The sequence below is a fragment of the Bubalus bubalis genome, chromosome 9 (genome assembly GCF_019923935.1).
Source record: "Bubalus bubalis isolate 160015118507 breed Murrah chromosome 9, NDDB_SH_1, whole genome shotgun sequence".
NCBI lineage: Eukaryota > Metazoa > Chordata > Mammalia > Artiodactyla > Bovidae > Bubalus > Bubalus bubalis.
Window position 1 is genome coordinate 17,227,755 of NC_059165.1, and position 15,494 is coordinate 17,243,248.

A 15,494-nucleotide genomic window follows, 5' to 3' on the forward strand; every position below is an offset into this window, starting at 1 on the left:
TTTCTGGAATTACTGTGGTTATCATCAAGTGATATGCTCTTGGTGTACATAACTTTGATATGCATCTGCCTCACATAGTCCACGCTTATTTTTTTATATTCTTGCCAAATAATTTTTAAAAGTGGTTTACTTGTATTGATAGTAAAAACACTTCACACTTAAAAGCTGATTTTCTTTTTCATTTTAAGGTTTTTTAAATATGTTATCTCATCTGATTCTTAGAGACCTGTAAGGTTGGTCTTTTCTTTGAGTTGTTACTGGGAATTTTCTAAGAACCTATTATATATGTTAAATATGAACTTTATTGTTCAAGCTAGTCTGTCTGCAAAATTGTAAGCCACTTACATTGTAAAGGAATTTGGAAGTCCTCATTTTTTAAAAAATAGTTTTATCATTCATGAATTTTCAAGACATACTTCCACTCACATTTTATGTCAGTGCATTTACAGGATTGAGCAAAAAATTTTATAGTAGATGGCATGAATATTTTAAGTCTGCAGTGCAAAAGAACAACAACAAAAAATGTGTGGGGAATTCTGTTATGAGCTAGCAAGTCTGTGGGTTTTAATTTGAATTCACTGAAGAGAGTGGACTTTGTAGATTCACAGTTAATGAGCCATTTCTCTTAAAGTATTCTGTCACTATGGGATTGCGTACGGTTAGAACTGACAGTTGGAAACGTGCTGAGATAGGAAAGCTAAAAAACAGCTGTCTCCCTGGGCAAATGGTACCAGCTGGTGAGGCTCGCCAAAAGAAAATATTTTATATAATAAAATAGCTTTCAGATATCACTGAAGTTACATATTATATATTTAAGGTTGGTTTAAGTTTGCTTTTGTCAAGTCAAAACACTGAGTTTTTTTTTTCCCACTTTATGAAGTTTTGTATTTTGTTGACAACTAATCTCTTTAGCATGTATAAGCAATATATAAGCCTCTAAAGTTTACTTTCTGAAATTGTGTGGGAATCATTAGAAAGGTGGTTTTATTTCTTATATGGATTTTAGAAATAGAAACGGTTTTTTTCCTGTCAGGTCTTTGCTAGACTGCAGTGGATTTTTTTAAAGGTCTTGAATTGTTTCAGAAATGAAAAGTTATGTTCTCATACTCTGAGAAAAGATTTATACCATTGAACCTTAATTTAAAATTTTGGTGAGTCCCATTCTTTTAATATTATCAGATCTAACTGACCAAAATTAATATTTATGCTTGGTAAAAATTATATTTTATCTTAGTAGGAATCTCTTTTTTTTTTTTTTTTTGCAGAATGGTGTTTATCAAATTTCTAGAATGCCTGTATCCTGAGATCCTTTCGTTTTGTACATGGAGAAACTGTATAATTAATGTTGGTACAAAAACAGGCAAATGGCTAGTGTATACTACAGACTTCAGTAGAGGATCATCTTTTTACTCATAAGAAAAAACTTTAGCTAAAAGTAATAAATCTAACTGAATGTATTATATTGGTAATAATCTACTTTATCTCCTCTTTTGGCTTATTTACCACACCTTTTTGTTTTATTTTATTAATGGTTACTATAGGGTTTACAGTATTCATCATTAACTTGCTATAGTTTATCTTCAAATCATACCACTTCAAATAATAATAGGAGAGCCTCGTAACATTGTGCTTTCATTTTGCCCTGTATCTGTGTTTCCATCTGGAATAATTTTCTTCAGCGTGAAGGACATTTTATAATATTTTTAGTACCAGTCTGCTGGCAGTTAATTTTCTTGGCTTTTGTTTGTCTAGAAAGGTCTTTATTTTGTCTTCATTTCTTAAGGATATTTTCAGTTTCTGTAGAATTTTAGGTGTGGGGTATTTTTCCCCCCTTGGGTTATTCTAAAGATGTTTCCTCATTTTCTTTTGGTTTGCATTTTTTTCTGTTGAGCAGTTAGCGATATTTCTTATCTTTAATTTCCTCTATGCAATGTGTTGTTTTCTCTGGCTGCTTTAGAGATTTTTCTCTTTATTACTAATTTTCAGCAATCTGATTATGAATGTGCCTCGGGGTTCTTTTCTTCATTATCTTCTTTGTTAAGCTTCTTGGATATGTGCTTTTATAGTTTTTTATCAAATCTAGAAAATGATCTGCCATTACTTTTAGAAGTATTTCTTTTTTTTTTTTTTGGGTTTCCCTCCTTCTCACAGCCCCCCTACTCCGTACTCCAATTGTTTTTTTTTTTCAGCCGCTCAGTCGTGTCCGACTCTTTGCTATTCCCATGGACTGCAGCACACCAGGCTTCCTTGTCCTTCACTGTCTCCCTGAGTTTGCTCAAACTTGTGTCCACTGAGTCAGCAATGCCATCCATCCATCTCATCCTCTGTCGTCCCCTTCTCCTCCTGCCCTCCATCTTTCCCAGCATCAGGGTCTTTTCCAGTCAGTCGGAATAACATGTATGTTAAGCTACTTCTTATTGTCCTTCTCATTATCCTTTAGTGAAGTTTACTATTTCAGTTTTTTCTCTCTTTCATTTTGGATAGGTTTTATGCTCTACCTTTACATTCTCTGATCTATTCTTTGGCAGGGTTTAATCAGATGTTAACCCTATTCACAGAATTTTTTATTTCAGATGCTGTATTTTTCAGTTCTCAGCAGTTGCATTCTTTGGTTCTTTTTTAAAAATCCATTTCTTTTCTCATTATATCAGTATTAATATTTCCCTTTGCATCCTGAAAAATACTTTTTTATAATATCCAATTTAAGGTGCTTGTCTCTTAATTTCATCATCATCTTTATCATTTCTAGGTCTTTTTTTATTGACTGATTTCACTCCCTATAACTCCTTATAAAAATTACAGATCACATTTTCCTATTTCTGTGAATGTCTAGAGTAATTTGTATTGGATTGTGAACGTTATGCTGAGTGTCTGGAATTTGTTGTCTGCCTTTAAAAAACGTTCAGTTTTGTTTCAAGAACAGTTCGGTTTATTGTGGAATTCTTCATTTGTGGACTTCGTTTATGGCTTAGTTATGATAGCTCTTGAGTAACTGTTCCACTCGGGATAGTTTAGCTCTCTTCTGAGAGCATTTGACCCTGAAGTGTCTCCCTTCTTGGGCCACTACTAGATACCCCTAAGTACTCAGTGAAGAAGACTTTTCACCCTGGCTGGTTTGCCCTCAGATATCTCAGAGCCTTATACAAGCTCTTTGAATTGTTTATCTTTAAACTTTTCAGTTTTTATTTTTTCTTAGTAGTTTTCTTACTCTCGCTCTTTGGGAGTTTAACCCTATGCAAAGAGCAGAGTCAAAGACAGGAATTCATTTGTAGATTTCTGTTGCTCTTTTTCTGCATAATTTCCTGCATAATCTCTGGTATATGCCCTGCAAGTTCCAGTGACCTCAGTTTCCCTGAGCTCAAATCTACTTTTCCTTAGGTGAGGCCTGGGTTCCTCCTCCCTGGGCCAAAGTCCAGAAATAGCCTTTAGGCAGAAAACCATGGTGATGCTGGGGGCTCATCCTCTTTGCTTTCCTTCTCTCAGGGATCGCGGATTTATTATTTCCTATTTTCCACTCTCTGAAACAGTTGAATATATTTTATACACTTGTTTATTTGTTAATAGTGAAAGGGAAAATCCAAATACTAGTAATCTAACTAATGCCAAACTCTAACAATTTCTTATACATTTTTTTTTTGCTTATAAAATAGCAGAAACAGGAAGATTGAAGGAAATGTGTCTTCCTTTCCCTCCCTTGGACACGTTATGAAAGAGTATCTCCTGATTTAAGATAGGCCATCTTTCTCAGAATAGTAGTTACCAGGAGAATCCATAGCATTATGTTCAGCGGATGTGTCCCCTATTTTCACTCAAAAACGAACTTTCTTGTTGAATTGTTGAAACTTTCCATGTGTAAAGGTAAGTGGAGAGTGGTAAAATTAGTATGGTTTTCATATCCTGCAGTCATTGTAGGGAATAGTTACCCTGCTTTGAAAAAGAATAAAGAGGCAAGTTTTAATCTACAATGTAGTTACTGATATTTATTTAGTTTCACAAATTAAGATGACACAGCAACGACTACTCTGAGTATATTAGTCTAGCTTATTTTTATTTTTTTGTCCCTAGCTACAGTGTAGTCTTATTCTTTATGTGAATGCACTTCCTTAGGTAGAGTAAATAATTTATAAGAAATTTATTTTGCATATACAATATTTGATTTATACTTGTTTTTTTTTTTTGGCTTACTAATATCTATTATTAAACCTTTTATTTTCATGTGTTGGTATACCTTCAATATGTGAACGACAATGTGTTTCCTTGTGTGTGTGCTAAGTCACTTCAGTCATGTCCAACACTTTGAGACCCCACGGACTATAGCCTGCCAGCCTCCTCTGTCCATGGGATTCTCTAGTCAGGAATACTGGAGTGGGTTACCATGCCCTTCTCCAGGGATCTTCCCGACCCAAGGATTGAACCTGCATCTCCTGCATTGGCATGCAGATTTTTTACTGCTAGCACCACCTTGAGTGTGTTTATAAACATCAGCCCAATGTCATTCAAGCCTTTGAGATAGTTTTTATAGATGTCTGGTTTAACAGAGTGAACAGCAAAGAGGAAGAGATCATGAAAAGTTAGTGAAATGCTTTACCTGGATGCCTGACATAGTGATGGTTTTATCCTGAGTACTGACTTCAAGAACCATGGATTCATAATTCTTCTAGTTTTTGAAGTATAGATCTTATTATTAAGAGTAACAGGAAAAATTGGGCTCTAGTGTTTCTGCCCAGTTCTGTTCAGTCACTCAGTCATGTCCGACTCTTTGCGACCCCATGAACCGAATCCCTGCAGGCCTCCCTGTCCATCACCAACTCCCAGAGTTAACCCAAAATCATGACCATTGAGTCAGTGATGCCATCCAACCATCTCGTCCTCTGTCGTCCCCTTCTCCTTCTGCCCTCAATCTTTCTCAGCATCTGGGTCTTTTCAAATGAGTCAGCTCTTCACATCAGGTAGCTAAAGTATTGGAGTCTCAGCTTCAACATCAGTCTTTACAGTACATGACCGTTGGAAAAACCGTAGCCTTGACTAGACGGACCTTTGTTGGCAGAGTAACATCTCTGCTTTTTAATATGCTGTGTAGGTTGGTCATAACTTTCCTTCCAAGGAGTAAGCGTCTTTTAATTTCATGGCTGCAATCACCATCTGCAGTGATTTTTGGAGCCCAGAAAAATAAAATCAGCCACTGTTTCCACTGTTTCCCGATCTATTTGCCATGAAGTGATGGGACCGGATGCCATGATCTTCGTTTTCTGAATGTTGAGCTCTAAGCCAACTTTTTCACTCTCCTCTTTCACTTTCATCAGGAGGCTCTTTAGTTCTTCTTCACTTTCTACTGTAAGGGTGGTGTCATCTGCATATCTGAGGTTATTGATGTTTTTCCCGGCAGTTCTGATTCCAGCTTGTGCTTCTTTCAGCCCAGCATTTCTCATGATGTACTCTGCATTTAAGTTAAATAAGCAGGGTGACAATATATAGCCTTGACGTACTCCTTTTCCTATTTGGAACCAGTCTGTTGTTCCATGTTCAGTTCTAACTGTTGCTTCCTGACCTGCATACAGATTTCTCAAGAGGCAGGTCAGGTGGTCTGGTATTCCCATCTCTTTCAGAATTTTCCACAGTTTATTGTGATCCACACAGTCAAAGGCTTTGGCATTGTCAATAAAGCAGAAATAGATGTTTTTCTGGAACTCTCTTGCTTTTTCCATGATCCAGGGGATGTTGGCAATTTGATCTTTGGTTCCTCTGACTTTTCTAAAACCAACTTGAACATCTGGACTTGCATGGTTCACGTATTGCTGAAGCCTGGCTTGGAAAATTTTGAGCATTACTTTACTAGCGTGTGAGATGAGTAAAATTGTGTGGTAGTTTGAGCATTCTTTGGCATTGCCTTTCTTTGGGATTGGAATGAAAATTGACCTTTTCCAGTCCTGTGGCTGGAAAAGGCAATGGCACCCCACTCCAGTACTCTTGCCTGGAAAATCCCATGGACGAGGAGCCTGGTCGGCTGCAGTCCACGGGGTCGCTAAGAGTCAGATATGACTGAGCGACTTCACTTTCACTTTTCACTTTCATGCATTGGAGAAGGAAATGGCAACCCACTCCAGTGTTCTTGCCTGGAGAATCCCAGGGACGGGGGAGCCTGGTGGGCTGCCGTCTATGGGGTCACACAGAGTTGGACACGACTGAAGTGACTTAGCAGCAGCAGCAGCAGCAGTCCTGTGGCCCCATCATCTGCAAATATCCAGTATTGAAACTAAAAGCATGTAATTTTATGTGGGCAGAAAATGAAGAGAGAGCAGTATTTTTTATAGTGTACATCTCAAAAAAGATGCCAGTCTGACTTTTTTCCCTTTTGGGCCAAAGCAAGGAGCCCTATGCAAAGTCTTTGTAGGTTCCAGGTATGCTGTTTAGGCCAGGAATTCTTAACACCGGGGGATAAGATTTAGGGCCTGGGGTCTGTGAACCTCAATGGGATAAAAGTTACATCTTTATTTTTCTACCCTCTAAGCTACATTTCTTTTTATTATAAATGTAGGTATAAAAAATACTAATATTAGCAGTTTTATGAGTTTTTCACAGAAATAACCTGTTTTTAAGATGATAAAACTATAGTTTTAGATATATCTAAAGTGTATTGATAATGAAGGACATATGTAACAATATATCAAAGATCTGGTATTTAAAAAAATTGAACTGTATTCCACTATAATTGGTTCCCTTGGTAATCCTGTGTATTTTATTAACTTTTTAAAAAATACTCTCTGAAAAGAGTCCATTGATTTCATTATACATCCAAAAGAGCTTTCTTTATTTGTTCACCCACTAAGAGGGCCTAATTCAGGCAATTAAAATTACTGTTTTTACTTTACCTACCTTAAATATCCTCTTTTGCTTCTGTTCTTGCCTGCTGGTGTTAAGCTACTAATAGGCCTTTAATTTCAGTTTTACATCCCACTCTCCTTTAGCATCTTTATTGACTACGTAACAGAGGAGATGGAATATATGTCCAGAAAAAAGATTCTAGACTCCCGGACAGACAGACAGCCTAGTTTTCCATCCAAACTCTGTGACTTATTTAGCTGTGTAAGTTATCTAAACTTTTAAATGTTTTGGTTTCTTCCTTTATTGGGTTGTTGTGATGATTAAGGGAGTGGAGATTTATTAAAGGAAGTTGTTACTGTGAGTACTATGCATGTGTCTGCTATTATTATTATTACTGTTTATTCCAAAAAATATTTGATTGTCATTATATGAGCTAGGCCCTAGACATTCAACCTAAGACAAATGCTTCTTTTCCAAAAGCTTTAAGTCTAGTGGTACAGACAGAGCTTGGGAAAGACTTTATTAATAATCTAAGTATTAAGTAGGAGGAATGCAAGATTCTTTGAGGATGGATTCAGGGTCAGACAAGGAGGATGTTGAAGCTGAATGAGCAAAGAATGGAACAAGCGTTCTCAGCAAAGCAACATTATTTGCAAAGGCTCTGAGGTTAAAAAGATCCTGATACATCTGAGAATTTAAAAAATAAAGGCATTGTGGCTACATAATATGGAGAATGAAGAAAGAGAGGGCTATCGGATGAAACGTGAGAAGTTGGCAGGGGCCAGATCTGGTAAGGCATGCTGGTTTTAATGTTTGAGGTCCTATCCTTATCGCACTAGAAGTCTTTAGGTCTGCATTTGTAAAGGATGTCTGCTAACAGAAAATAAGGTCTGGAGGAAGATCTTCCATAATAGATATAGCAGAAGGAGGCGACAGAAGCAGCCCAAGAAGAGATAGTAACCTGTTGATGGACTTGAATGACCTGGAATGGTGCTAGCAGAGATGGGGAGATATGGAGCTCTTCCATGATTAGCTTGAGGAATTTGATGATTGATTGCAAGAGGAGGATGAATGAGGAGTTAACCCATTTAGGCTTCTAGCTTGAGCAGTTAGGTGGATGGTAGTACCATCTGCAGAGTGGATGAACACACTGGAGGAGGAATAGGTTTGGAGACGTATAGATGGAGTCAGTTTTGAACATAGTAAGTTTGAGTTGCCTGTGAAATCCGTAAGAGAGTATGGTAAGAACCACCACAATATTGTAAAGTAATTAGCCTCCAATTAAATAAATTTTTTAAAAAAGAAGATATCAGTAGTTAGCTGGATACACTTACAAGTCTGTTGGTGTAAGTTGCTTAAGAATCTGGCTACAGGAAAGTAAGGTTGGATTAGAAAAAGAATGACTTTTCTTTAGAGCAGGTAAAAGGGAAATGTGAGAGCAAATGATCTGAAGCTGATCTAAATGAGGGACAGCTGGGGATACAGACTAAGAACGCCAAGGAATGTTAATTGGAAGTTGGAGGAATGAAATTTATTTCAAAGATATGCTGAAAAAGCAGTTACTTCAAAAGACTTTTTAAAAGTTTAGAATGTACCCATCAAGAATGAAGTATAAAAGGTTTTAAGGGGAAAAGTAAGGATGTGTTGGAGATAATTCTAGTGAAATTTAGTATGTAGTTCTGACTTAAGAGAATATGTACTCAGGGTAAATGTGATTTAGTTCTAATTAGACAACTCATCACCATTCACATCATACCGTCTTTAATGTAAAGATACTAGAGTAGCCCTTTTAGGTTTGCCACACTGACATTATTGGACAGTATCAAACCTTAATTAGTAAGACTTTTTTTTTCTTCTGCCTGCTTTCCTTCTGTTTCTCCCTTCCTCCATCTCTCCTTCCTTATTTCCTCCCCTCCCTCCATCCCTTCCTAGGAGGGAGCTAGGATAGGATGTATAGTTAGGATAAATAGGACATTAAGATAAAAAGATGCTATTGGTTTTTAAATAGGTAACTTATAGGGTGGATCTTTATTATAAATGATTCTAAGTCCCAAGCTAATAATTATTGCAGGGTGAGCTAGAAAAAAGTCTAGTTTGACCACTGTTCTTAGAGAACATTATTCTGTGGGTAGCTCAGGGATCGATTTCATGAATGTATAATCTCAAAATTGCTTCCTGTGTCTTCCATTGTGGATTCATTTAATTTTAGCTGTATGGGTACTCCTTAGGAATCAAAAAAATCCAGAAAAAAATATCAGGTGTAGTAATTTTTCTTTCCAGTTTTTCTTTCAAATACTACTGTACGACTTCTTGGGTAGTATGAGCACCTTCTAACAGAGTATTCTCAGCTTCTACCTTCCATACCTTATAATCTTGTTGTCATTCATTTTTCTTATCAAAAGCATTGTTGCTGTTATTTTCAACAAACTGTTATCTGTTAGGTAAATTAAAAATAAGAAAAATTTTAAAAATTATTTTACGTTAATATATTCATTTCTAATACCCTTCCTTTCTTTATGTACATCCTAATTTCTGACCTATGTGATTTTCTTTCTTTCTGAATAACTTATTTTAACATTACTTGTGGTAGATCTGCTTGCAAAAAAATCCCTCATTTTTTGTCTAGGAAAGTCTTTATTTCTCATCTTTGAAGGATAAGTTCACTGGATATAGAATTTTAGATTGGTGACTCTTTTTTCTTTAAATGTTTTGAATATTTCAGTCTGCTTTCTTCTTGGGCACGTGGTTCCTAAGAGAAGTCTGGTATACTTCTTATCTTTTTTCCTCTGTTGGTAAAGTTTCCCACATCCCTTTCTCCTCCAGATCTCTCCAGACCTTTGGTCTGGCTTCTTCCCAGGTTTTCTCTTTGGGTTTGGTTTTGTGCAGTTTTAATATTATATGGCCAGGTGTAGCTTTGGTATTTATCCTTCTTGGAGTTCTTGGATCACCCAAGTCTGTGGTTTTGTGTCTGTCATTGATTTTGGAGTATTCTCAGCCATTATTATGTCAAATAGTTCCTCTGTTCTTTTCTTTCTTTTTCTGGTATTCAGTTCAGTTCAGTTCAGTTGCTCAAGTCGTATCTGACTCTTTGCGACCCCATGAATTGTAGCACGCCAGGCCTCCCTGTCCATTACCAACTCCCGGAGTTCACCCAAACTCATGTCCATCGAGTCAGTGATGCCATCCAGCCATCTCATCCTCTGTCGTCTCCTTCTCCTCCTGCCCCCAGTCCCTCCCAGCATCAGAGTCTTTTCCAGTGAGTCAGCTCTTCGCATGAGATGGCCAAAGTACTGGAGTTTCAGCTTTAGCATCATTCCTTCCAAAGAACACCCAGGACTGATCTTCTTTAGAATGGACTGGTTGGATCTCCTTGCAGTCCAAGGGACTCTCAAGAGTCTTCTCCAACACCACAGTTCAAAAGCATCAATTCTTTGGTGTTCAGCTTTCTTTGCAGTCCAACTCTCACATCCATACATGACTACTGGAAATTACTATTATGCATATGTTAAACATTTTGTAATTATTTGTCAATTCTCAGATATTCTGTTCCATCTTTATTTATTTTTTTTTGCTCTCTACATTTCAGTTTTGAAAGTGTCTACTGTTATATCTTAAAACTCTATGATTTTCTTCTTGGCCATGTCTAGTCTACTCATGAGCCCATCAAAGGCATTCTTCATTTTGGTTTAACAGTGGTTTTTTTTTTTAATTTTATTTTATTTTTAAACTTTACATAATTGTATTAGTTTTGCCAAATATCAAAATGAATCCGCCACAGGTATACATGTGTTGATCTAACATTTTCTTTTGATTCTTTCCTAAGAGTTTTTAGCTCTCAGCTTATGTTACTCACATGTTCTTTAATGTTGTCAACTTTTTCAATAAATCCTTTGGCATATTGCTTATTATTGTTTTAAATTCCAATTCTGATAATTACACATTTTCTGGTGCTTGATTTGTCTCTTCAGGTTGTTTCTTTTTGCCTTGTAGTGTTTCTGGTCATTTTTTTTGTTGAAATTTGAATGTGGTGTGTTGAGTAAAAGGAACTTTGGTAGATATGTCTTTAGTGTAAAGTGTTATGTTTATCTAGCTAGGAGTCAGTCTGTGTTTACTATTTGCTGTAGCTCTTGTGGCCAAGGCTAAAGTGTTTTCTTCTATCCTTGTTTTTGTTTTCCCTGTTGTCTTTAAATGTTCCTGGAGATCTTAAATAGGGGTGAACCTTGCAGTTCTTTTAGCTATATCTCATTCCTTGTTATTGTAAAGGGACCTTACTGATATGATGGTAATGTGGGGAGGGGTAGAAGAGAAGGGAACTTTCTATAGTCCTATGATTAGGTCTCAGTCTTTTAGTGAATCTTTTGCTTCCCCTATGTCAGTTAGGCTCTAGTGAAATGGTTCTCCTTGTGGCTAGGCCTTATTAAGGAGAACAGAGTTCAGTAGTATTTGTTAAATCATTTTTTTCTTCTTCTGCCATAAAGAGGTAAGAAGTTTTCTCTAATCTTCATAGTGAGAACCTGGTGAGGCTTGTAGAGATACAACTCATAGAACTTTCGGGAATCCTTCTTTAAGGCTGAGCCTTCTCCTAGTTTTTTGTTCTTAAGCTAATATTCATACTGAACCTCCAGAAATTAATCAATTATAGTTGAAAGTGTTCCTACCCCAGGACTTGCTTTAGCTAACACTTGGCTTTTGATACCAGTAAGTCCTGATTCTCTGCATCTGCCTATTTGTCCAGTTTTCGGGGAAGCTGTTTGCTCTGTGACCTCAGTTTTCTGATGGATCTAAGAAGAGTCATTGGTTTTCAGTTTGTTCAGCTTTTTTTCTTTTTGTTAGGGTAGGAGTGACTGTTTTCAAGCTCTTCATATTTCAGACCGGAAAATCAGAAATTCCCTTGTTTCTTATTAGAATGAAGATTTTACCTTAGCTCATTCATCTTAGTCTCTTAAGCCTTTTCTTTCCCCTGTACAAACTTCACTGGAAACAATGATTTTAGTGAATATTTGAACATAGATTACATTTGGGCAGAGATACCTTTTTCATCTTTTTTTTAAAAATTATCTTTTCACTTGTTAACTTTTCTAAATACAGACTGTATCCTTCTTAAGCTGTAAGGCTGTGAATCCTGCTCTTTCTTTTTAAGCCTCAATTCAGCAGTTAGAAGGATTTAAAAAAAAATCTGAAACAGTTATCTCCCTAGAAGGATGTAGACAGAATGAACAGTGAAGAGAATATATCAGATACTATCCTGTGTGGATACAAGGAAGAATAAGGTGAGGTACTTAAATTTTAGTATTCTCAGACTAGTCAGGTAACAGACAAGCCAATAATATCATACTCAAATCGCCATGCATGTCCAGAGGAGCATAGAGGTGGGACATTTTGTCTTACGTTGAGGGGTTGGGAGGAGGCAGGAAAAAAGTCACCTAAAGTAGCTGACATACCATCTATTTCTTAAAGGATGGCTAGGGTGGAGGAGAACATCCCAAACAGAGAGAACTGCCCATCACATAAATGGTTTAGTCTATGATTGCTTTTTTTCTGGAGTCAGAACTTGGAGAGCAAAGCAAACTGGGCAAGTTAGGTAGAGTTTCTCCAACTCGGCTTGATGTATGGTTTTATTAGAACAAATACTTGCCCTATAAAGTTTTTCAACGTCATTGTAACCAGTTTTGAATTTTTGTTGTATATTGTAGTATGAAATTGAGAATTAACTATACTGTGTATTTCATATTTACATAAAGCACAACCTGCCAAGATAGTTTTTTAATTATCAAATTATGTCTTATAAGTATTTTGCATAGTGTAGAATTCATTTGAGTTTGAGTTAAGTTTGACTGGTTCTATTGTTGCTTTAAATGTAAGGATATTTTATGATTTCATAGAAGGAAATTTTTAGAAACGATAACCCACTCATTTTAGCTAATCTCATTTAGTTAAACCATTTCTCTTGAAGTTGTAACCCATTATATAATTTCATGCATATTTCCTCCTACACATATTTACTTGACTCTTTCAGGTCTATAATACTGCCACTTTCTGGCAAAGGTATAATGAGCATAATTTTAAATTCTGCATGAAATACAAGTTGTTGTTCGTTGTTCAGTCACTAAGTCATCTCCGACTCTTTGCGACCCCATGGACTACAGCACGCCAGATTTCCCTGTTCTTTACCATGTCCCAGAGTTTGCTCAAACTCATGTCCATTGAGTCAGTGATGCTATCTAACCATTTCCTCCTCTGTCACTCCCTTCTCCTCCTGTCCTCAATCTTTCCCAGCATTAGGGTCTATTCCAATGAGTCAGCTCTTTGCATCTGGTAGCCAAACTTTGGAGCTTCAGCTTCAGTATCAGTCATTCCAATGAACATGGAGGGTGAATTTCCTTTTAGGATTGACTGGTTTGATCTTGCAGTCCAACGGACTCTCAAGAGTCTTCTCCAGCACCACAGTTCGAAAGCATGAATTCTTCAGCATTCAGCCTTCTTTATGGTCCAGCTCTCACATCCATGCATGATTACTGCAAAAACCATAGCTTTAACTAAACAGACCTTTGTTGACAAAGTGATACCTTTGCTTTTTAATATGTTGTCTAGGTTTGTCATAGCCTTTCGCCCTAGGAGCAAGCGTCTTTTAATTTCATGGCTTCAGTCACCATCCACAGTGATTTTGGAGCCCAAGAAAATAAAATCTGTCACCGCTTCCACTTTTTCCTCTTCTGTTTGCCATGAAGTGATGGGACCAGATGCCACGATCTTAGTTTTTTTGAATGTTGAGTTTTAAGCCAGCCTTTTCACTCTCCTCCTTCACCCTCATCAAGAAGCTCTTTAGTTCCTCTGAACTTTCTGCCATTGGAGTGCTCTTCAATTAATAACTAATAGATTATTGCCTAGTTCTATTGATAGTTTAGTGTCATAGCTTTTGAAATTACTTTAGTCAGCCAAGATAAAGCTCTTTTAGCACACATCTAATATACTGTTTCTAAAATGAATGAATATGTATACAGAGAAGGAGGGATTTTGAACTTCTTAGAGAAAGCAGGATAGGGAATCTTATTTTAGATTACAGAAGACAACACCAAAGCAATCTTAATTTTCTAAAAAAAAAATCTGATTTTGTTTCATAAAATTTGACTTTTAATTATGTTGCTGATAAAATTATTACCTGAGATAGTGTGCATAGATGATTCAAGATATTTTTGGAACACTTCTTAAACTGACCATTAAAGTGTATTTAATCATCATTTTTATTCCAGACATTTCTTTCTTCACTCTCTTTACTTTCCTTAATAGAAATAGTATATTAGTTTTCTATTGCTGATGTAACAACTTACCATAAATTAAAACAAAACAAGTATATTATCATACAGTTCTTGGAGTCAGAAGTTCAGTATGCATGTCACCAGCCTAAATTCAAGCTATTAGACAGGCTATTTCTTTCTTTCTAGGGAATGAATCCAGTTACTACTTCTTTGAGTTGTTGGCAGAAACCAGTTCTTTCCAAGAGTAGGACCTCGGTCTTGTTTTCTTACTGACTCTAAACTGAGATTTATCCTGCCTTTTAAAGGCTACCTGATTTCCTGGCTCATTGTTTCCTTCTTGCATCTTCAAAACTAGCAATAGTCTTTAAGGCCTTCTCATTTTGCATCTTTGTGACATACTGTTCTTCTGTAATCTTTTACTTATTAGGATTTATATGATTAAATTGGGCCCACTTAGATAATACAAGTTAATCTCCCTCATCTTGGGTTCTTAATATTAATCATATCAACACAGTTACTTTTGCCACCATGTGATGAAAGTGAAAGAGGAGAGTGAAAAAGTTGGCTTAAAGCTCAACATCCAGAAAACTAAGATCATGGCATCTGGTCTCATCACTTCATGGCAAATAGATGGGGAAACAGTGGAAACAGTATCAGACTTTATTTTTCTGGACTCCAAAATCACTGCAGATGGTGATTGCAGCCATGAAATTAAAAGATGCTTACTCCTTGGAAGGAAAGTTATGACCAACCTAGATAGCATATTCAAAAGCAGAGACATTACTTGGCCAACAAAGATCTGTCTAGTCAAGGCTATGGTTTTTCCAGTGGTCATGTATGGATGTGAGAGTTGGACTACAAAGAAAGTTGAGCGCCGAAGAATTGATGCTTTTGAACTGTGGTGTTGGAGAAGACTCTTGAAGTCCCTTGGACTGCAAGGAGATCCAACCAGTCCATTCTAAAGAAGATCAGTCCTGGGTGTTCTTTGGAAGGACTGATGCCAAAGCTGAAACTCCAATACTTTGGCCACCTCATGCGAAGAGTTGACTCATTGGAAAAGACTCTGATGCTGGGAGGGATTGGGGGCAGGAGGAGAAGGGGACAACAGAGGATGAGATGGCTGGATGGCATCACCGACTCTATGGACGTGAGTTTGAGTGAACTCTGGGAGTTGGTGATGGACAGGGAGGCCTGTTGTGCTGCAATTTATGGGGTCGCAAAGAGTTGGACACGACTGAGCGACTGAACTGAACTGAATGTAACATATTACCAGGTTGCAGGAGTTAGGACCTAGACATCTTTGGGGAGGTATGTTTCTGCCTATTGTAACTGGTAGTACTAACTGGTTCCTGACTTCGCTGGATCGGTTTTCCTTTTCTGTTTAGAATACCTCTGACTTTTCTCTCTTTGATTCAT

The 15,494-nt window shown here is 36.9% G+C and overlaps 1 protein-coding gene across 16 annotated transcripts in view; it reads left to right on the forward strand.

Moving 5' to 3' along the window:
• FAM172A (family with sequence similarity 172 member A) overlaps nucleotides 1-15,494 on the forward strand; it is a 414,351-nt gene that overhangs the window by 97,616 nt on the left and 301,241 nt on the right. The gene's annotated exons all lie outside the window — the stretch shown is intronic.